The sequence below is a fragment of the Callospermophilus lateralis genome, chromosome 3, assembly GCF_048772815.1.
Source record: "Callospermophilus lateralis isolate mCalLat2 chromosome 3, mCalLat2.hap1, whole genome shotgun sequence".
In the NCBI taxonomy this organism is placed as follows: domain Eukaryota; kingdom Metazoa; phylum Chordata; class Mammalia; order Rodentia; family Sciuridae; genus Callospermophilus; species Callospermophilus lateralis.
Genome location: NC_135307.1, coordinates 62,407,673 through 62,430,950, shown reverse-complemented (window position 1 = coordinate 62,430,950; position 23,278 = coordinate 62,407,673). Strand labels below are relative to the sequence as shown.

Here is a 23,278-nt window from a genome sequence, read left to right as displayed (position 1 = left end):
CACAATCCCAGCCCAGCCAATATATACTATACTGAGGATTGATTCCTAGCTCCAACGCTTACTTGCTGAGATACCTTGAGAAAGTTATTGAACTTTCCTCCATTTTATGTAAAATGGCACTAATAATAGTGCCACCTCATGGAGATGAGGATTCAATGACTTAAAATAAATAAAATGCTTTGTGAAATTCCTAGCATACTGAGCAAGTACAAGTCAACAAATGGCAGCTATTATTATATTTTGTATTGGTTATTTATACACATCTCATTTTTCCTTATGCTTTACACAGTTCATGACAAAAGAACAGCTTATAGCACATATTAGTTGGCTCACATATAATAACTGCTACCAAGGACTGAATTAACGGGGCTGGACTTGTGGCTCAGTGATAGAGTGCTCGCCTAGCACTTGTGAGGCACTGGGTTCGATCCTCAGCACCACATAAAAATGAAATAAAGATATTGTGTCCACCACCTACAACTAAAAAATAAATATTAAAAAAATACCTAATGAATTATTTAATATATAGATAGGTATTATGGTTATTGTTATAAAAGATGGTATAAATTATTAATGGCCATCAAATAATATACACTGTTAATGAGGAATACATTATTTAAATACAGTGTCTCTTGGGCTGGGGCTGTGGCTCAGTGGCAGAGCGCCTGCCTCGCACATGTGAGGCACTGGGTTCGATCCTCAGTACCACTTAAAAATAAATAAATAAAATAAAGATATTGCATTCATCTATAACTAAAAAATATTTTAAAAATAAATACACTGTCTCTCCTATTCACTTTCATCATTTAAAAAGTCAAAAATTAATGTACACTTTCATCATTTAAAAAGTCAAAAAATTAATGTAGTAGAAAAACACTACCCAGGATAATAAAGAATGAAAATTAGATGTTTTACATTGCATCCTGTGAGAGTTCTCGACTTCTCTCTCCAAAACCAAAATGAAAAAAACTAAAATACCTTCTCAGAAACAAAAACACCACTTTCCTGAAAAGACATTCCTCCTTTCCAACTTTTAACAGTCCTTTTTTGTTCAATAGTGTAGAAGCTGAAGATACAACAGCTTCCCCACAGCTTCCGTACAAGATGGCGTCGCCCAGTCCCCCACTCCGACTGGGGTTACGTCTTCCCGATCCGCACTTGGACCGGAAGTGGTTACGGTCCTAGTGGATCCGGGTGGGTGAGCGCAGGCGGTCGCGAAGGTTCCAGCTTTTCAGGGAGAGATGAGGTGCCGCAGGTGTTCAGGCCCCGTCTGAGGCCGCAGGTGAGTGAAGCTGAGGGACTAGCGAAGCCTTCACTGTTACTGTGTATCAGGCGGAGGGTTTTTTTTAGCGTCGACAGGAAGGGTGGTGTGGTGATGTTAAGGACATCACTGTGTGCGTGGGTGAGTGATTTGCGGGGAGCACGCTGTCCCCAAGCGAGTTGGTCCTGCCCCTCTCTCCGCCCTCGGGCGCGGCCTCCAGGTCTCCCCAACCCCAGGGCGGGGGCGGATCAGCATCCAGGTTCCCCGGGAGACTCAGGTCCAGGCCCTGGGCCCTCTCATGCCCTCCCCATCGGCTCCTTCGATCCCTTCTTCCCTTTTGGGGAGGATCTTCCAAGCCCTCGGGGCTCCCTGATCCAATCGGCTGAAAAGGAGGCCGTGCGGCCGCTCCGCCAACTCCTCGGCGGTGTTCCTCGCCTCCGCAGCTACAGCCCCTCCTGGAGTCGTGGGGACCAACCCCGCACCCATCACCTGCGAGACAGAGCCGAACGAGAACCTTCATAGATATTTATTATAAAACTGACACCCGCACGTTTAAGTACAAACAAACCCAAGCCCTTAAACAGGCTCCTTAATAAACCCACTTTGTGCCAGGAGTTGCAACGGGAAGTCTTTGTTTCTTCTTCTTCTTCTTTTTTTTTTCTTTTTCCCTGTACGGTCGTTTTTGTGGTGCTGGGGATTGAACCCAGGGCCTCACAAATGCTAGGCAAGAGCCCTGCCGCTGAGCTACGTCCCCAGCTCCGAAAGGTTGTGTTCATTATCTGGATTAGAAAGTGGGGAGAAAAGCGGTTTAATAGCGGGGAGGAATGATTAAATTTGGTCTTGTCTAAATTGTTATAAAAATGTATCTTTTAAGGCATTCATTGTACTATAAGCATTCAGTCTTGTGCAAAAAAAATCATGGAAAATTGTTGTCTATAGGTTTTTCTGTCTTTCTGTCCGTACTGGGGATTGAACCCAGGGCACTTCACCACTGAGCTACATCCCCAACCTTTTTTTATTTTTTATTTTAAGACAGGGTCTCGACCAGTTGTTCATGCTGACTTTGAACTTGCGATCTTCAGGTCTCAGCCTCCCCAGTAGCTGTTTTTTTGTTTTTGCTTTTTTTTCCTGTAGCTGTAGATGGACAGAATGCCTTTATTTTTATGTGGTGCTGCAGATCCAACCCAGTGCCTCAGGCATGCTAGGGAAGTGCTCTGCTACAGCTCCAGCCCCGGAAAAAAAAATTTAAACAAGACAGGTCCTCTCTATATATTTTTTCTGTTTCTTTTCTTAGTTGTCGATGGACACAGTGCCTTTATTTTATTTATTTATTTTAATGTGGTGCTGAGGATCGAACCCAGTGCCTCACAAGTGCTAGGCAAACACTCTGCCACTGAGCTACAACCCCAGCCCTATTTTTTCTATTTCTTATCTTTTTTTCTTTACTAGCCCTTTACCCAAAAGTAAGAACTGTTATCACTTTGGGTTGTATTTTTTAAATTTCTTTTTCTTTATGTTTATTGACTAGTGTGTGTACAGGTAAGATATATATTTGTAAGATTTTGTGTTAAATCTTTTACAGATGTGTATTTTTTTCACAAATATAGCATATTGTCCGTATTCTGCAACTTGATGTTTTGTGCTTAAAAATGCATCTTGAGGGCTGGAGTTATGGCTCAGTGGTAGAGAGCTTGCCTAGTATGTGTGAGGCACTGGGTTTAATTCTCAGCACCGCATATAAATAATAATAATTTTTTTTAAAAAAGGTCCTTTGATAACTAAAAAAATTTTTTTTTTGAAAAATGGGTCTTAAAATATTTCTTGTTGGGCTGGGGATGTGGCTCAAGCGGTAGCGCACTCGCCTGGCATGTGTGCGGCCAGGGTTGGATCCTCAGCACCACATACAAACAAAGATGTTGTGTCCGTTGAAAACTAAAAAAAAATAAATATTAAAAAAAAATTCTCTCTCTCTCCCTCTCTCTTAAAAATAATATTTCTTGTCACTATAGAGATCAATCTATTCATTATTTTTTTTAAAAAAAAGTTCTTTAGTTGTTGATAGACCTTTATTTTACTTATTTATTTATATGCGGTTCTGAGAATTTAACCTAGTACCTCACACATTCCAGGCAAGTGTGCTACTGCTGAGCCCCAGCTCCAGCCCCTCAACCTATTCATTCTTTTTGCTAAGTTCCATAGTACTTTAACATTGCAGAGTGTGTGAAATTCTGTAGGTTGTTTCCAGTTTTTCACTGTTGGACCCATGGTGTGCAAAGAACATCAGTTCACATGTCTCTGTGTGCCCAGGTGAGCATTTCTCAAGGATAGTTTTACTTAGGTGGAATTGCTGGATAGGAGGGTGTGGATGTTTAATAATGCCAAACTACCTACCATAGAGTATAGTAATACCAATTTCACACAGGCTCTTTTAAATATTTGATGTCTTTTTTTTTTTTTTTGCCATCTGAGGGATGCAAAATGATCTCTTATTGCTATTGTAGTTTGTATTCCCCTAATTCCTGTTGAGATTCAGAATCTTTTCACAGTCAGCCGTTTGTAATTCCTCTCTTGAGAATTTTTTTTTTTTCTGGTGGATTGACTTTTTCTTGTTGTACTGGATTTTAATCTTTTGTCATTTATGTGTGTTTTAAATATTTACTCCCAACTTAATACTTTTAAAAGTTGTTCCTTGTCGCTTAACTTTAAGGCATCCTGTTGAAACAAAGCTTTGCATTTAATGTTTACATGAACCAGTCTTTTCTGTGTGTGTTTGTGCTTTGTGGCTATCATTTCTTTCTTTTTTTTTTTTTTTAAATTTAAGGATGTATATTTTAATATTTTATTTTATATTATTTTATTTTATTTTAGGTGTAGATATAGCCATATCCCCAGCCCTTTTTTTTTGTATTTTATTTAGATGTAGATGCACAACACAATGCCTTTATTTATTTATTTATTTTATGTAGTGCTGAGGATCGAACCCAGGTCCTGCCTGTGCTAGGCGAGCACTCTACCACTGAACCACAATCCCAGGCCCCGCCCCCATCATTTCTTACCCCAGTTGTTCTCAGAACCAGAGAGGGTTTGTCGCCTTATGGACCCATTAGTGATGTCTGGAGACATTTTTTGGTTGTTCAGCTGAAGGGTTGCTGTTATTATCACCTGATGAGTGGAAGTCAGGGATGCTGCTCTGCATCCCACAATGCACAGGATAATGCTCCCCAATACAGAAATTTTTCAACTTAAAATGTCAGTTTTGCTGAGGTTAAAATATCCTACTCTATTGTAAGACAGAGCAGGGTTTTCTCCTATAACTATTTTTTCTCCAATAAATTGTCTTTATACAATTTATTGGAGAAAAAATAGTTATAGGATATTTTTGAGGTTTTCTTTAATTTCTCTAGAATTGGTGTGTGTGTGTGTGTGTGTGTGTGTGTGTATGCATGTGTATAATTATTATTTTCTAAATAGTGTCACTTTGTATATCATCCACTCTTAAGCTGTTAATCTGAAATGGTATATTTATTGTATACTGATATCTCATACAAACAAGATCTGTTTTTTGACTCTGTTCTGTGGACTAATTTTCTGTATTGCTGGACCCCAAAACCATCACATCCTATAGTGAACCGTATGTTATATTTTTAATCTAGTAAATACTCCCAAGTGATTATTTTACTGGAAATCACATAATTTGTCAGCTTCCATGTTCTCTCTGGGGCTTAAACCCAGAGGCACTTTACCACTAAATACATCTCCAGTCCTTTTTTTAAAAAAATTTTTGAGGGCTTGGGATGTGGCTTAAGCGGTAACGTGCTTGCCTGGCACATGCGGGGCACTGGGTTCGATCTTCAGCACCACATAAAAATAAAATAAAGATGTTGTGTCCACTGGAAACCAAAATAAATTAATAAATATTTTTAAAAAATTCTCAAATATTTAAAAAAAAATTTTTTTGAGACAAGAGTCTTGCTAAGTTGCTGAAGGTTTCATTAAGTACTGGGACTGACCTTGAGCTTGTGATTCTCCTGCCTCAACTGAGTTACTGGCATACTCCAATATTTTAAAAAACAGGTTTTCAGCTATTGGTTTTCTTTACAGATTAATTTTAGAAACAACTTGTCAAAATATTTTTCTGTGGTTTTATTCAGAGGCAATTCATATGTCATATAATTCATTATCAAACTGTATAATTCATTGAATTTTAGTATATTCACAGAGTTGTGACACCATCAGTACAATCTAAATGTAGAACATTTTTATTACCCCCAAAGAAGCCGATACCCATTTTCAGTCACTCCCCGTTCCCAGCTCCCCCGATGCCCTAGCTCTAGCCAACCTCTCATTGTTCTGTCTGTATAGATCTGGATATTTGTATAAAGGGAATAAGACAAGGTGTGTAAAAAAAAGATGATGTGGTCTTTTGTGACTAGCTTCTTCCATTTAATGTTTTCAAGGTCCAGTCTGTCTTATTGCTGAATAAAATTCCATCCGATGGTGTATTTGTCTCCTAGGGCTGTAGTAACAAAGCAACACAAACTGGGTGACTGACAGTGTAAATGTATTCTTTCACGGTTCTGGAAGCTAGAAAGTAATTATGAAGGTGTCCGTGGGACCGCGCCACTCCCAGGCTCTGGGGGAACATCCTTCCTTGCCTCTTCCTAGCTCCTGTGGTTGTTGGCAGTCCTTGGCCTTCCTTGGTTTGTGGTTGCATAACTCCAGTCTCTGCCTCTGTCATCACAAGTCTTCTTTCCTGCGTGTCTGTCTTCACATTTGACCCTGGGTCTCTTCTCTTCCTATAGGACAGCAGTCATGTTGGATTAAGAATCCACCCTACTCTAGTATGACCTCATCCTAATTTAATTACATCTAGAAAGACCCTGATTCCAAATAAGGTCACATTCACAGGAGTCTTTTTGGATGACACAGTCAAGCCATAACATGTAGATGCACTGCATTTTATGTATCCTTTCATCATCTAATGGACATTTGTGTTTCCACTTTTGGGCTATTGTAAATGATATTGCTATGAACTTTATAGTATGGCATGTTTTAATTTCCCTTGAATATATATCTGGGAGTGAAATTGCTGGATCATATGGTAACTTTTCCCCTCATATTTTTTATTGGTGCATTATAATTATACATAATGGGATTTGTTGTTACATATTCATATGTGCATACAGTATAACAATATCATTTGGTTAATATCCCCAGTATTTCCCCTTTTCTTTTCCTCACTCTACAGGTCTTCCTTCTTATTTTCATGAGATTCCCTACTTCCTCTTTTCCCCATCTTTCCACTCTATCTTCCACAAATGAGAGAAAACACAAGACCCCAGACTTTCTGAGTTTGGCTTATTTTGCTTAACATGATGCTCTCAAGTTCTGTTTCCTGCAAATGACATAATTTCATTCTTTTTTGTCGGGGGAGGAGCACTCAACCACTGAGTCATATCCCCAGCCCTTTTTTTGTATTTTATTTAGACATAGGGTCTCACTGAGTTGCTTAGCACCTTGCTAAGTTTCTGAAGCTGGCTTTGAACTCTCAGTTCTCTTGCCTTAGCCCCCCAGGCTCCTGGGATTACAGGTGTGGGCCACTGTAACCAGCTCATTTCTCTTTATGGCTGAATAAAACTCCATTGGGTAGTTGGGTATGGTGGTCAGTCAAGAGGCTGAGGCAAGAGGATTGCAAGTTCGAGGCCAAACTTGGCAACTTAGCAAGACCCTTGGCAACTTAGCAAGATCTCAAAATCAAGAGGACTGGGGATGTAGCTTAGTAGTAAAACATCCCTGGGTTCAATCCTCAATACAAACAAACAAACAAAACTCCCTTGAATATATATATATCCCATGGACATGTAGACTGATTCCAAAATTTGACTATTGTCAAACATGGGTATGCATATATTTCTATAGTATACAGTCTTTAATTTTTTTTGGGGGGGGGGCTGGGGATGTGGCTCAAGCGGTAGCGCGCTTGCCTGGCATGCGTGCGGCCTGGGTTCGATCCTCAGCACCACATACAAACAAAGATGTTGTGTCTGCCAAAAAGCTAAAAAATAAAAAAAAAAAAAAATTAAAAAAAAATTTTGGGGGGGGCGGTACCAGGGATGAGCTAGGGTGTTGAGAGCCACAGCCGAAGGGGCCCCAGTAAACTTTCAGACTGCCAGCTGATGAGCTGAAGGGGCCCCAGCAAACTTTCAGACTGCCAGCTGATGATTGGCTCACAGCGACCCCAGCAACATCTAGCTGATTGGCTCCTCTGCGGTGATGCTCATTGGGCTGTTTCCCTGCCCTTTCAGACCACGGAGCTGCTCATTGGGGGACTTTTTTGGCTCCGCCCATGCGACCCAGCCAATGAGCCTCAAGAGCAGGAGGATTGTGGGAGGAAGAGGTTGTTGGGGTGTGTGGCTTGTGGGAAGCCGGTGGTGGCAGTTGGGCTCTGAGGGTTTTTTCCTGAGGAGCTGTTTTGTTTATCGTGTGTGGTTCTAAAAATAAAGTTAGTTTCTTTTGACAAGTGGCTCCTGAATTGTGCCCAGCCAGACTGCGGCATTTGGTGGCCCGTACGGGGAGCGACTGAGGGTAAGTAAACCGCTCGCCCCTGAGGGCAGGGTGAGAGGATGGGGAGCCATTTTAAGATTCCTCTTTTGTTTTGCTTCATTTTTGTTTTAAGTTGCCTGTCCCTGGAGATGAGTGAGACGGAAGAAAAACCGCTCACTTCTGAGGAAAAACTATTTACGTCTGAGGAACAGATAGGGAGAAAGGACGGATGCACATGTCAGGAGGATAGAAAGGCTATAATGAATTTTTGTTGTTCCATTTTTATTTCATTCTGTCTCGGTTTTGTTTGGCGTCATCTTGTTGGGTTGTATTATAGTAGAAATACGGGATCAGAAACTAGTAAAAAACAAACTGAAAGAGTGTTAAGTAAATTGTTAGAGGAAGAAGGCATCTCAGTAAAATCAAGAACAGTCAGGGCATATGTTGATACAATGCAAAAATGTAGCCCATGGCTTTTTAAGGAGGAGTTGTTAAATATATCACAATGGAACCATCATGGTGAAGATTTAAAAAGAATAGAAAAGAACAGCCCAGGAACTCTGCCAGCTGGCACATTGGCATTGTGGGCATTGGTATCTGGTTTTCTTAGTCCAAAGCCTTCAATTCAGACAAAGGTAGAGGAAGGAGAAGACATATTGATTCAAGTAAATGAGGAGGTCTCTCAAGTTAGTCAGAAAGAGGAAAAGATTCAAGTAAAAGAGAAGGTCTTTCGAGCTAATCAGACAGAGAAAGAAAGTTTAGAGCAGAAAAAGCCTTCAGGGGGAAAGTTACAAAAGGAGACTGCTACTAAAACCTTTCTATCACCAGAGGGCTTAAGTGTCCAACCAACAGCACACCTCTACAGGAGACTGCTACTAACACCTTTCTATCACCAGAGGACGTAAGTGTCCAACTGACAAGGCCACCTCCACATGCTGAGAGGCCCCCAACCCCCGCAGTGGATAGTTCAGATCCTGAGACAGGATCTCAAGTATTAACATGCCCTGTATTTGAGGTAGGAGGGCAGCGAATTTACCATACTTTAAATTTCAAAACAGTGAAGCAGCTAAAAGAGGCTGTAACAACCTATGGTCCTCAAGCACCCTTCACTGTAAGCTTGGTTGAATCCATTACCAACTTGAACATGACGCCAGCAGATTGGGCTAATATGTGTAAAGCTGTGCTAAATGGAGGACAATACCTGTTATGGAAGGTTGCCAATGAGGAATTTTGCAAGGAGACGGCTAGGCGAAATGCAGCAGCTGGTTATCCTCAGAGAAATCTAGATATGTTGTTAGGAAAGGGACCTTATGAGGATCAGCAGCAACAAATTGCATATGATCCTGGTGTATATTTACAAATTGCTGTAGATGCAGTTAAGGCATGGAAGACTTTACAAGGACATGGAGGTTTACAAGGTCAATTATCTAAGATAATACAAGGAACTAATGAATCTTATGCTGAATTTGTAGATAGGCTTATTCAAACAGCTACCAGAGTTTTTGGGAATACAGAACAAGCAATGCCATTAATAAAACAACTGGCTTATGACCAAGCGAATCGTTGGTGCAGAGATATCATTAGACCATGGAAACATGAAGATTTAAACACATATATTAAATTATGTAGAGACATTAATGAACAAGAGCAAGTCATGGCAGCTGCAGTAAAACAGGCTTTAGATGCCAGAGACATTAATGAACAAGGGAAAATTGTGGCAGCTGCAGTAAAACAGGCTTTAGATGCCAGAGACATTAATGAACAAGGGCAAATTGTGGCAGCTGCAGTAAAACAGGCTTTAGATTCCAGGCCAAGAACATGCTACAATTGTGAACAAACAGGACATTTTAAAAGGAATTGCCCCATAGGAGGAGGGTTTAACAAAACTAGGTATCAAAGGAGTAGAATACCGGGTATTTGCCCACGATGCCGTAGAGGGAGACATTGGGCTAATGAATGCCGTTCTCAAACCACCATAGAGGGTACTCCATTATCAAAAAACGAACAAGGACCAAGTGTTTATCCACGATATCGTGGAGAAAGGCATTGGGCTCCATTGCCAAAAAATGGACAGGGGGGCCCAATGCTCCGGGGCCCAAAACCACAAATATACGGAGCACTGGAGGAACCCAGCAACCCCATCAGGGTAGTGCCCAGGACACATTGTCCATCAGATCCCTCATCAGACAAACCAGAGGGAGCGCAGGGTTGGACATCTGCGCCTCTGCCAGATCAGTACTAACTCCAGAGATGGGAGTTCAAATCATTCCCACAGGGGTGAAAGGACCTCTTCCCAAAGGAACAGTATGCTTATTATTGGGACGCAGCTCTTCTACTCTAAAAGGACTTATGATAAGTCCTGGGGTAATTGATCCCAATTATGAAGGTGAAATAAAAATTATAGCCAGTTCTCCAAATGGTATATCAGTAATTTCACCAGGAGATAGAATAGCACAGTTACTAATAATACCAAGCCTACATGATAAATTTTCCAGTCGTGCTATAGAAAGAGGTTCCAAGGGATTAGGCTCCACAGGTGTAGATTGGGCTATGCTGTCTTTAAATTTAGATTCTCGCCCCATGCTAAAACTAAATATTCAAGGACATGAATTTAATGGGCTACTGGATACAGGTGCAGACCTTAGCATCATCTCTCGTCAAGAATGGCCAAAACATTGGCCATTACAACAAGCCACTCAAACGCTTCGAGGCCTAGGAGTGGCGACTAATCCCCATAGAAGTGCAATGGTATTAGATTGGAAGGATCCTGAAGGATGTGAAGGAACTATACAGCCATATGTATTGGATCATCTTCCTATAAATTTATGGGGACGAGATGTCCTAGATCAATTAGGTTTGACATTAACAAATAACATCAACCAAAATGCACCCACTATTATGACTAGACAAGGTTTTAGGAAAGGAAAAAGATTAGGAAAACAAGAACAAGGTATAGCAGCACCAATACAAATAGATCAAGGAACAGACAGACATGGGTTGGATTTTCAGAAAGGGCCACTGAGACAATAAAAATTACTTGGAAATCAGAAAGACCAGTATGGGTTCCTCAGTGGCCCCTGACTAAAGAAAAGATACTAGCAGCCCATGATCTGGTCAAACAACAATTAGCAGAAGGACATATACAACCTTCTGTATCTCCCCATAATACTCCCATTTTTGTCATCAAAAAGAAATCTGGTAAATGGAGATTATTGCAAGATTTAAGAGCCATTAATAATGAGATGGTTATTATGGGACCTGCTCAATTGGGGATTCCTCAATTGTCTGCTTTGCCAAAAACTTGGTATTTTTAGTTATAGATATTAAAGATTGTTTTTTTTTCAATTCCAATTCATCCTGAGGATAGTCCACGTTTTGCATTTACTATCCCTGCACTGAATCATGAAGGTCCTGATCAGAGATATGAATGGAAAGTACTCCCTCAAGGGATGGCTAACAGCCCAACTATGTGTCAAATATATAATTTTTCTTTAGCCATTATTGCCAGAATTCCTATCTTCATCCCAGTGCATGAAGACAAAGATAAAACCAATCTACAGCTTCTGCAATAGCCATCACTGAACTGCTTGCAGAACTTGCCTGGACTATGTATCACTTATATGCATTGTGAACTCACTTGTATGCATTGTGAACTATCTGTTGGTCCAGCAACTTCTGGTAGTGTTGGGGTATTTATGCTGATGGTGTCATCGGTGGTACAATTTTTCCAAAAGGAGCCGTCAGCTGGCTTGGTGTATCTTCCTCCCTTCTGTTTGTCATGATCGTTCAGCTAAAATTTGGGGGCCAACAGAGGTGAGGCAAAGAACCTCACCCCCCCGCTGGTACGAAGACCTCTACACAGGTGTGGCTGTATACTGGACTGGTAGTCAATGACGGGTAAGATCCAATTACTATGGTACCAACCTAAGACAGGAGGCTGACGCCTTGAGGTCAGCTCATCCAATAACGGGTAAGGACCATATGTACTATTGGACAACCTAAGGCAGACACGGTCCCTAAGCCACATGCTTGTTGTTTAAACAGAGAGGGGGAGATGTTGAGAGCCACAGCCGAAGGGGCCCCAGCAAACTTTCAGACTGCCAGCTGATGAGCTGAAGGGGCCCCAGCAAACTTTCAGACTGCCAGCTGATGATTGGCTCACAGCGGCCCCAGCAACATCTAGCTGATTGGCTCCTCTGCGGTGATGCTCATTGGGCTGTTTCCCTGCCCTTTCAGACCACGGAGCTGCTCATTGGGGGACTTTTTTGGCTCCGCCCATGCGACCCAGCCAATGAGCCTCAAGAGCAGGAGGATTGTGGGAGGAAGAGGTTGTTGGGGTGTGTGGCTTGTGGGAAGCCGGTGGTGGCAGTTGGGCTCTGAGGGTTTTTTCCTGAGGAGCTGTTTTGTTTATCGTGTGTGGTTCTAAAAATAAAGTTAGTTTCTTTTGACAAGTGGCTCCTGAATTGTGCCCAGCCAGACTGCGGCACTAGGGAACACTTAACCTCTGAGCCACCAGGCCCCAGCCCTATTTTATATTTTTATTTAGGGGCAGGGTCTCACTGAGTTGCTTAGCACCTCACTTTTGGTGGGGCTGGCTTTTTTTTTTTAATATTTATTCTTAAGTTTTAGGTGGACACGATATCTTTATTTTACATTTATGTGGTGCTAAGGATCGAACCCAGTGCCTTGTGCATGCAAGGTGAGCACTCTACCACTGAGCCACACCCCAGTCCCTTAGGTGGCCTTTGAACTCATGATCCTCCTACCTTAGCCTCCCAAGCCACTGGAATATAGGCGTACACCATGTGCCCAGCTACTATCTTTAATTCTTTAGGATAAAAAATGAAGAGTGGTATGAGTCATGTGGTGATTCTGTTCCTAGTCTTTTGAGGAACCTTTATACTGATTTCCATAATGGTTGTAGCAGTTCACGATCGCACCAATAGTATAAGTGTTTCTTTTCTCCACATACTCTAAAGCATTTATTATTATTTGTATTTCTAATGGCTGCAATTCTAACTGGAGCAAGATGAAACCTCCCTTCCTCTCCCTCCGTTTTGCCCTATCTAGAGTTCAATTTAGTCCTCCCATGCTCTGCCCGCCCCACCACAACCACATTGTGAATCAGCATCCTTAAATCAGAGAAAACATTTGGTTTTGGGGGATTGGCTAACTTCACTTAGCATTATCTTCTCCAACTCCATCCATTTACATGCAAATGCCATGATTTTATTCTCTTTTAATGCTGAATAATATTCCATTGTGCATATTTACCACATTTTTTTTTTTATCCATTCATCTACTGGAGGGCATCCACAGTTTAGCTCTTGTGAATTGTGCTGCTATAAACATTGATGTGGTTGTGTCCCTGTAGTATGCTGATTTTAAGTCCTTGAGGAGAGGGATAGCTGGGTCAAATGGTGGTTCCATTCCCAGTTTTCCAAGAATTCTCCATACTGCTTTCCATATTGGCTGCATCAATTTGCAGTCCCATCAGCAATATATGAGTATGCCTTTTTCCCCACATCCTCGCCAACATATTGTTTGTATTCTTAATAGCTGCCATTCTGACTGGAGTGAGATAAAATCTTAAGAGTAGTTTTTGATTTGCATTTCTATAATTGCTAGAGATGTTGAACATTTTTTTCATGTATTTGTTGATTGATTGTATATCTTCTGAGAAATGTCTGTTCAGTTCCTTGGCCCATTTATTATTGGTTTTTTTTTTTTTTTGGTGTTAAGTTTTTTGAGTTCTTTATATATCCTAGAGATTAGTGTTCTATCTGATGTGTGTGTGGTAAAAATTTGTTCCCAAATTGTAGGCTCTCAGTTCACCTCACTGATTGTATCTTTTGCTGAGAACAAGCTTTTTAGTTTGAATCCATCCTATTTATTGATTCTTGATTTTAATTCTTGCGCTATAGGAGTCTTATTAAGGAAGTTGGGGCCTAATCTGACATGATTGAGATTTGGGCCTACTTTTCCCTCTAATAGGCGCAGCATCTCTGGCTTAATTCCTAAGTCCTTTATCCACTTTGAGTTTTGTGCATGGTGAGAGAGAGGAGTTTAATTTCATTTTGTTGCATATGGATTTCCAGTTTTCCCAGCACCATTTGTTGAAGAGGTTATCTTTTCTCCAAAGTACATTTTTGGTGCCTTTCTCTAATATAAGATAACTGCAATTATGTGGGTTAGTCTCTGTGTCCTCTATTCTGTATCATTGGTTTGTTTTGTTGCCAATACCATGCTGTTTTTGTTATATTGCTCTGTAGTATGGTCTGGTATAGTGATGCCACCTGCTTCACTCTTCTTGCTAAGAATTGCTTTAGGTATTCTGGGTGTCTTATTTTTCCAGATGAATTTCATGACTGCTTTTTCTATTTCTATGAGGAATGTCATTGGGATTTTGATTGGAATTGCCTTAAATCTGTATAGGGCTTTTGGTAGTATCTCAATATAGTTTTGATTTGCATTTTCCTAATTGCTAAAGATGTTGAACATTTTTTCATATATTTGTTGGCCATTTGTATTTCTTCTTTTGAGAAGTGTCTGGTTAGTTCATTTCCCCATTTATTGAGTGGGTAATTTTTTTTTTTTTTTTTGGTGGTAAGTTTTGTGAGTTCTCTATATATTCTGGATATTAATCCTCTGTCAGAAGAGTAGCTAGCAATTTTTTTTTCCCATTCTGTAGATTCTCTCCTTATATTCTTAATTGTTTCCTTTGCTGTGAAGAAGTTTTATAAATTTGATAGTATCTACTTATTAGTTTTTGGTTTTTTTAAAATATTTACTTTAAGGTGGTCACAATATCTTCGTTTTATTTTTATATGGTGCCAAGGATCAAACCCAGTGCCTCATGCATGCTAGGTGAGTGCTCTACCTCTGAGCCACAACCACAGCCCATCTACTTATTAGTTCTTGATATTATTTCCTAAGCTTTAGGGTCTTATTGAGGAAATTGTTGCCTGTACCTCTATCCTGAAGTGTTGATCCTACATTTTCTTCCAGGGGTTAGTTTCTGGCCCAATTCCTAGGTCTTTGATCCATTTTTGAGTTGACTTTGTGCAGACTGAGATATAAGGATCCAGTCTCATTCTTCTACATATGGTAACCATTTTCCCAGCACCATCTACAAAGACTGTCTTTTCTCTAGCACATATTTCTGTCACCTTTGTCAAGGACCAGATGACTGTATCTGTGTGGATGTGTCTGTTTTTAATGCCAGTACCATGCAGTTTTTGTTACTATAGCTCTGTAGTATAATTTGAAGTTGGATATTATGATGCCTCCGCATTGCTTTTTTGCTTAGAATTGATTTGACTATTCCATGTCTTTTATGTTTTCAAATGAATTTTAGGACGGTTTTTTCCTAGTTCTGTGAAGAACGTCATTAGTATTTCGATTGGGCTTATACTGAATCTGTATATTGCTTTTGGTAATATGGCCATTTTAGCAATGTTAATTCTGACTCCCCACAAACATGAGAGGTGTTTCTGACTTCTTCTGTCCTCTTCAATTTCTTTCTTCAGTGTTCTATAATTTTTATTGTAGTCTTTCAACTCCTTGGTTAGATTTATCCTAGGTTTTTTTTTTCCTCCTCCTCCTCCTCCTCCTCCTCCTCCTTCTTTGAGGCTATTGTTAATGGAATTGTTTTCATGATTTCTTTTTTAGTGAATTCATTGTTGGTATGTAGGAACACTGTTGGTTTTTGTGTGTTGATTTTGTATCCTGTCATATGGTAAGTTTTTCTTAACTGAGGGACTGGTGGTCTTTTTCCAGATTAGCTGTACCATTTGACATTTTCACTGACAATGTTTGAGAGTTCTGATTTTTGTATTTTTCTAATAGCTAATGACATGGGACTTTGTTCCATGTACTTATTGGCCATTTCTCTGTCTCCTTTCAAATGTTTATTTGTATCTTTAATCTGATTTTAAATTTGGCTATTTGCCTTTTTATTATTGAGTTGTAAGAGTTCTTTTTTTTAATATTCTAGATATATACCTTTATCAGATAAATGATTTGCAATTTTTTCTTCCATTGCTTGGGTTGTCTTTATGGTCAATTCAGTTTTTAAAAATTTTTTTTTAATTGTAAATGGACACAATATCTTTATTTTATTTATTTATATTTATGTGGTGCTAAGGATCGAACCCAGGGCCTCACACGAGGAAGGCACTCTACCACTGAGCTACAACCCCAGCCCTCAATTTTTAAAAAAAGGTTTCAAAAATTAAGTTTGCACCTAGCTTATATATTATTTTGAGTATATCTTATAAAAATATGGTTTGGATGTTTCATGTTTTCCAAAGATCTGCGTGTTAAAAGCTTAGTTCTAGGGTGGTGCTTTTGGAAAACGGTTGACCCTTTTGGAAACAGGGCTTAATGGGAGTCTTTAGGCCATTGTAGTATATGCCTGAGTATATGTACATGTAAAGTGCCTGTACATGTTGAGTTCAGTCCAGCATTGTATATATGAGTATGTGGTTATTGCTTTATATTTATGTTTGCTGTTACAAATGAAATTTTTTCTTTCACGTTTTTATACTGGGTTCAGTAAACTTTTGCTTTCATATCCATCAAAATTTCTAAATTATTTTTGAAGTTTTAAAAGTTGGTTGATGACTTATTATTTTTCCAGATAATTCTAATGCTGATGTAACCATTTTGTTTAGGAGTTTTTGTTCTTATTCATTCTGATTTCTTCTGCCCTGATTCATATGGTCTTCTTCTCTTGGCTCTAGGATTGTCTTTTCATTGATCTCCATACTCTGGTTTTGCCTCTCTTCAATCTAGCACCCACACTGCCACCATGTGTTCTTTGACATATTAGCTTGATTCAGCCACTGTCTTCCTAAGTCTTTTATTTTTATTGGCTTTCCATTACCTAAAAAGCTTCATCCTGTAGGATTTGTAAGATCCCTTATACTGGCCATGGTGGTGCATGCCTGAAATCCCAGTGTCTTGGGGAGACTGAGACTGAGGATCACAACTTCAAGGCCGGCCTTGGCAACTAAGTGAGACCCTGTCTTAAAATAAAAAATAAGGGCTAGGAGTGTAGCTCACTGGTAAGGAACTCCTGAGATTCAATTCCCAATGTTTGGGAGAAAAAAATCAACATAGAAATTGTCAATAAGATATTTTTACATTTTTTGTAGTATTTAAAATTTAAGGAGTATTTTATGCTTAGTCTACAACTTAAATTTTCTACACTTTTACCTATAACCGTGATGCTTCTGGCTTTGATTTTTCTTTATTTTTTTTTTTTAATTTTTATTATTGGTTGTTCAAAACATTACAAAGCTCTTGACATATCATATTTCATACAATGGCTTTGATTTTTCTTGCACAATATTGTTCCCTGCCTGGAGGGACATCTCATATTTGTGCACCTAGAGGACTCTTGCCCATTTAAAAAAATATATTTTTAGTTGTAGATGGACACAATATCTTTATTTTGTTTTTATATGGTGCTGAGGATCGAACCTAGTGCCTCACAAGTGTGAGGCAAGTGCTCCCCCACTGAGCTACAATCCCAGCCCCTCTTGCCCACTTTTTAACACTAATCTCAGGTATCATCTCTTTAGTAAGTGTCCCTTAAAAACAACTGCCCTTCTTTGTTCTTGCCTGTGCTTTATATGCTTCAATTGTTAGTGTTTATCTCACCAACTGCAATTTGTTCAGTACATGTATTTCTCTTTTGTGAAATCCTAAATATTTTGAAGACAGACTGTGCCTTTTAACCCTCTTTATCCTCTCTAGTACCAAGTCTGCCTTATTAAGGTGCTGTATACATGTTTACCGAATGAGTCCTTTGGCTAGAAAAGATAAAACAAAAACTAACAAAATATCTCTATATAGAAATGAACAGCATTAAAACATGTTAGAAGATGGTATTTTCTTTGAAAACAAAGTTTCACATTTGTGTATAAGATCATCTTTTGAGAGGGAAGGCATAGTGAAGCTGCAAACTGGTGTCAGTGGATGAAATGTTTGGCTGAAACAACATTTGTAAAGAAGAAACAAAGTATTGAATTTAAGTGCAAAGTAGAAACTGGAAATACATAAAATGTGGATTGATTCTGTATCACTCAATTTTAATTTACCATAAACTTTATATGTGACCTAACAATATGTTGCTGTTACTAAAAAATGTGTTATTTCATATCTTATTAATAAAATATAGGGCCCAGATAATGGGAAGTAGTAGTATCATTGTTATCTGCCTCATTTAGACCATTTCTCAAGTGTTGAGTACAGACTAAGGTGCCACATTGGAGGAGGTATGTTGACATACACAGTTCAGTTATAGTGAATTTTGCTGCTATAAACATTGATGTGGTTGTGTCCCTGTAGTATGCTAATTTTAAGTCCTTTGGGTATAGACCGCCAAGGAGAGAGAGAGCTGGGTCAAATGATGGTTCCATTCCCAATTTTCTAAGAAATCTCCATACTGCTTTTCATATTGGCTTGGCCCTTGCCTTCAAGTTTATAAGTTAGGAAGAAACTTAAAACAGCCTTAAGAACTGTCTTCACTATTTGATAGGCTCTTAGGAGGGAGCAAAGTCTTGTCATTTCAGAGACCAGCTGAGTATCAAAGAGTAATTTCTATATAGGTGGCTTTTACAGATGCAATGACTTTTTTTTTTAACTTTTCTTTTTTTATACCTTTATTTTATTTACTTATATGTGATGCTGAGGATTGCAGTGACTGTTTAACGAAAACTGCCTCTTCAGATGGTGAACTCTAATTGAAAGTATTCAGCAGAGATAGGTCATGGTCTGTCAAGATAACTATGGAAAGGAATTTTTTTTTTTTTTTTTAAGAGAGAGGGGAGAGAGAGAGAGAGAGAGAATTTTTTAAATATTTATTTATTTATTTTTTTTTAGTTTTTTTTTCGGCGGACACAACATCTTTGTATGTGGTGCTGAGGATCGAACCCTGGCAGCACGCATGCCAGACGAGCGCGCTACCGCTTGAGCCACATCCCCAGCCCAGAAAGGAATTTTTAATTGGATGGAAACTGTACTTGACTCCTAAGTTTTAGTCAAAGATTCTTTCTTTTCCTTTAATAGGAGTTCTGTGGTTTCTAGAACTGCAATAATATTAGTAGCTAACATTTATTGAACTCTAATGAACTAGCCAATATGCTTTGTAAATTATAGTGATAATCTTAAGCCTCACAATAATCCTACATAGTAGGTGCTATCTTTTCTACTTCACAAATGAGGAAACTGAGGTATAGAAAAATTCAGTAAATTGCACAAGTTCATATATTTAGCAAATGGCAGAGGTTGGATTTGAACCCAGGCTATTTGACTCTGGGACCCATGTTGTTATCATCTTTCTGAATAATTTTGACATAGTCACTTAATTAAAATGTGATTTATCCCAGAAATATAATTACATATTAAGTGGGTATATTTACATTGCCTATCTTTAAAGAACACTTAATAAAAAACTTTGTTTTTCTTTTTTTTTTTTTAAGAGGGAGAGCGAGAGAGAATTTTAATATTTATTTTTTAGTTCTCGGTGGACACAACAACACAACATCTTTGTTTGTATGTAGTGTTGAGGATCGAACCCAGGCTGCGCGCATGCCAGGCGAGCGCGCTACCGCCTGAGCCACATCCCCAGCCCAAAAACTTTGTTTTTCTAAGTATGAATATATACCACTATAAAATTCTAGATACATATAGAATTTGAAAAATAATTGTTCATAATCCTACTACTCTTATGTATCTATTGTTAAATAGTTTGATGTTTGTTTATATATAAAATATAAATAATATAAAATTATATAAAATAATTAATTATAAAACAAAAAAAAAATTTAAAATAAGGACTGTAGATTGCTTCAGTCATAGGAGCTGGGAGCACTGAAAGGCGTGGAACTCCCAGCAAGGTTCCATTTTCTCACTCCCGGCCCAGTATGGAATCATAATGCCTATTCAGAGCAATAAGGCTCAGTAATGGAAATTAACTCTTTTTTCTCTTGAATAAACAATCTTACATACACTGCTGGTGGGGCTGCAAATTGGTATAGCCAATATGGAAAGCAGTGTGGAGATTTCTTGGAAAATTGGGAATGGAACCACCATTTGACCCAGCTATCTCTCTCCTTGGTGGTCTATACCCAAAGGACTTAAAATTAGCATACTACAGGGACACAACCACATCAATGTTTATAGCAGCAAAATTCACAATAACTGAACTGTGGAGCCAACTTAGATGCCCTTCAATATATGAATGGATAAAAAAAATGTGGCCTATATATACAATGGAATATTACTCAGCAATAAAAGAGAATAAAACTGTGGCATTTGCAGGTAAATGGACAGAGTTAGAGAAGATAATGTTAAGTGAAGTTAGCCAATCCCAAAAACCCAAATGCTGAATATTTTCTTTGATATAAGGAGGCTGATTCATAGTGGGTTAGGGAGAGGGAGCATGGGAGGAATAGATGAACTCTAGATAGGGCAGAGGGGTTGGAGGGTAAGGGAGGGGGCATGGGGTTAGAAATGATGGTGGAATGTGATGCTCATTATTATCCAAAGTACATGTACAGAGACACAAATTGGTGTGATATACTTTGTATACAACCAAAGATATGAAAAATTGTGCTCTATATGTGTAATAAGAATTGTAATGCATTTAATAAAAAATCTTATATCCAATAATTGAATTAGACATTTATCATTAACATATTAATATAATATCTCAAATTGAGTTTTATTTACTTAATGAAGATTTATTGAGTATTATCACTTCTGTTCCCAGAACTTGCACGTGTGAGGCACTGGGTTTGATCCTCAGCACCACATAAAAATTAAAAAAGATAAAGGTATTTTGTCCACCTACCGCTGAAAAAAAATTTTTTTAAAAATTGCCAGTTGTTTCTGCTGTCATGGAGTGTGCACTCTGGTGAGAAAGACTACAATCAGTCCAGCAGAGGAAAAAAATCAGAAATAATCTTGAGAACTATAACTCCAAACCCCTACAAGCTATAGAACTTTACCACCATTCCAGAAAGTTCCCTCATGCCTGAAATGTTCTTCCTGAGATTTTGGATGATGGGCTTCCTTTTGTCCTTCAGATCTCAGGTGCAGTGTCTCTGCCCTGTACTCCTCTCTCCTCCAGGAGCATCTACTGCTAAACCCATAGGGTAGGTTTAGCTGTTCTAGAACTTTATATAAGCAGAGCCTTATCTATTATCTATCTATCTATCTATCTATCTATCTATCTATCTATCTATCTATCTATCTATCTAGTATGTGAGCTTATGTCTGGTTCCTTTCACACAGCCTGAAGGTATTTGAGATTCATCCATGTCGCATCGCATTTGTCAATTCACACCTTTTTGTTGTTGAGTAGTATTTCCATATAGAGATGGGCTTTTTCTAGTTTCTGGCTATGATGAATGAAGATGCTGTGAACATTGTGATACAAGTCTGTTTGTGGATAGATTTAATCTATCCATCTTGAGACTCAGAAAACTGTTCTAAATCTGACTCCCTTCTTATATTTCAAGTCTTTCTTACTTAGATACTGGAATTTCTGTCCATTCTCCATTCCTCTACTCCATTGTGGTTCTCCCTCTTTATTTCTTCACACTGCATTCTGGGTAACATCCTAAGACTTATCTTCAGTTCATGACTCTCTATGTGTGTCTAATTTGGTGTGTAACTTGTTCATTGAGTATTACATTTAAAAATTTAAAAAAAATTTCCATACCTAGAATTCTGCTTTTAATTTTTTCTCTTATTCATGTTTTAGCTATTATTTTCTTATTACCATATTCTAGATATGGAAACTTTTATTTGAAGGCTCTATGAACTCATTTTATTAGCTTTAGAGGTTTTTATTGTTGTTTGGGGGTACTAGGGATTGAACCCAGGAGCACTCAACTACCAAGCCACATCCCTAGCTCTCTTTTGTATTTTATTTAGAGACAGGGTCTCACTGAATTGCCTGGTGCCTGGGTAAATTCCTAGGGCTGGCTTTGATCCTCCTGCCTCAGCCACCCAAGCCACTGGGATTATAGGCATGCCCCTCTGCTCCCACCTTGTTGGTTTTGATTCATTTGTAAGCCCTTTTCCAGGGACTGGTCTTAGAATAGGTCTTCCATGGAAATCTTGCTAGAAACATATATAATGTAAACCATACTTCTGTAATTGACTTTGTCTAGTTAACAGCAGAATTCACCAATTGTGAATCAGTCTTAATTCATTTTCTTGGCTTTGGGTTTCCTTTTGTTAGGGGAGTGTAAACTTGGGCCCTGTCTCTGCACAGCATGGCTCCAGGCTCTTCTCTTATGGTGCTCTGTTTATACTCTAAGCCTGTGGGGCAGGTGGCTTGCCTACTCCATAGTGGACAAACTTTTTCAGGTCCCTGTTCTTGAACAGAGCAGCACTCTTTTGGGTCCCAATGTGTCCTAGGCCTATGACCTCGACTTCTGCCCCCAGTGCTAGGGCTGGTCTGAGTTCTGGTCTCTACCTGGTTTCCACTTCCATTTCTGATATCTGATGATTTCTTTTTTTTCTCTCTCTCAGCTCAACTGCATATTAATTTTTTTATCTTTTCAGTTGTTTTTCCCCAGCATTTGTGTTATTTAGAGTAGGAAAGGAAAGTCTTTTTATATCTTCTCAAAATTCTTTTAAAAAGATATCTCTTTATACAAGTTATTTAATCTCATTAAGTCTGTTTCCTATTCAATAAAAGCACTAGAAAAAGTATATTCTGTTATAATACTTAGCACAGTTTCTAAACCAAAGTAAATGTTTTTAAAAACAGCATAGCCAATATATTACCATTTTTTATTCTTATTATCATATTTGTTGTGATGCCATTTTTTTATTCCAGTAGCTGAATATCTCTATAGACATAGGTATAATCTACGTTGTTGTAAATTTAAAATTATTTTAGTAAAGTTTGTGAAACTTTAAAAAAGTGATAAAAACAGGATGCATTGGGAAATCCTGAGTCATAGAAAAGATATGGCAGTTAGGCAGGGCGCTGTAGATTTGCTCTGTCTTTGCTTAGTTGAGGTTTGGGGCCAGAGCCCATGCATGATTGCTCAGCAACATGCTAGACTGACACAATATTTATAGAAACTGTAAGTTTATTGCTAATATTTAAAAGTGGTAACATTCTTTGTAAAATTCAGATCCCTGAGTGATCTTGATTAGCACAGTATCTGACTACACTGGGCCTTCTTCCCAGGAGGAATCCATCAGCATGTGCTGAGTGGTTATTGCCCTGTGTTCTTCCTGCCATTGAGGCCAAGGGCCACTGACCAGTTATTATCACATTTTTACTGATTTTTTTTTTTTTTTTCGTACCAGGGCTTGAACCCAGGGGCTTTTAACCACTGAGCCACATCCCGGCCCTTTTGTATTTTTTATATTGAGGCAGAGTCTTGCTGAGTTGCTCAGGGCCTCACTAAATTACTGAGGCAGGCCTTGAATTTAGAT

At 38.8% G+C, this 23,278-nt stretch overlaps 1 protein-coding gene across 1 annotated transcript in view; it reads left to right on the top strand.

Annotated features, from left to right (window-relative positions):
- Nucleotides 1-1,204: 1,204 nt before the first annotated feature.
- Nucleotides 1,205-23,278, top strand: part of Exd2 (exonuclease 3'-5' domain containing 2) — a 51,933-nt gene continuing 29,859 nt past the window's right edge. Inside the window, exon 1 of the mRNA XM_076848309.2 lies at nt 1,205-1,282. The gene's annotated coding sequence lies outside the window, so the exon portion shown is untranslated. The remainder of the gene's footprint in view (nt 1,283-23,278) is intronic.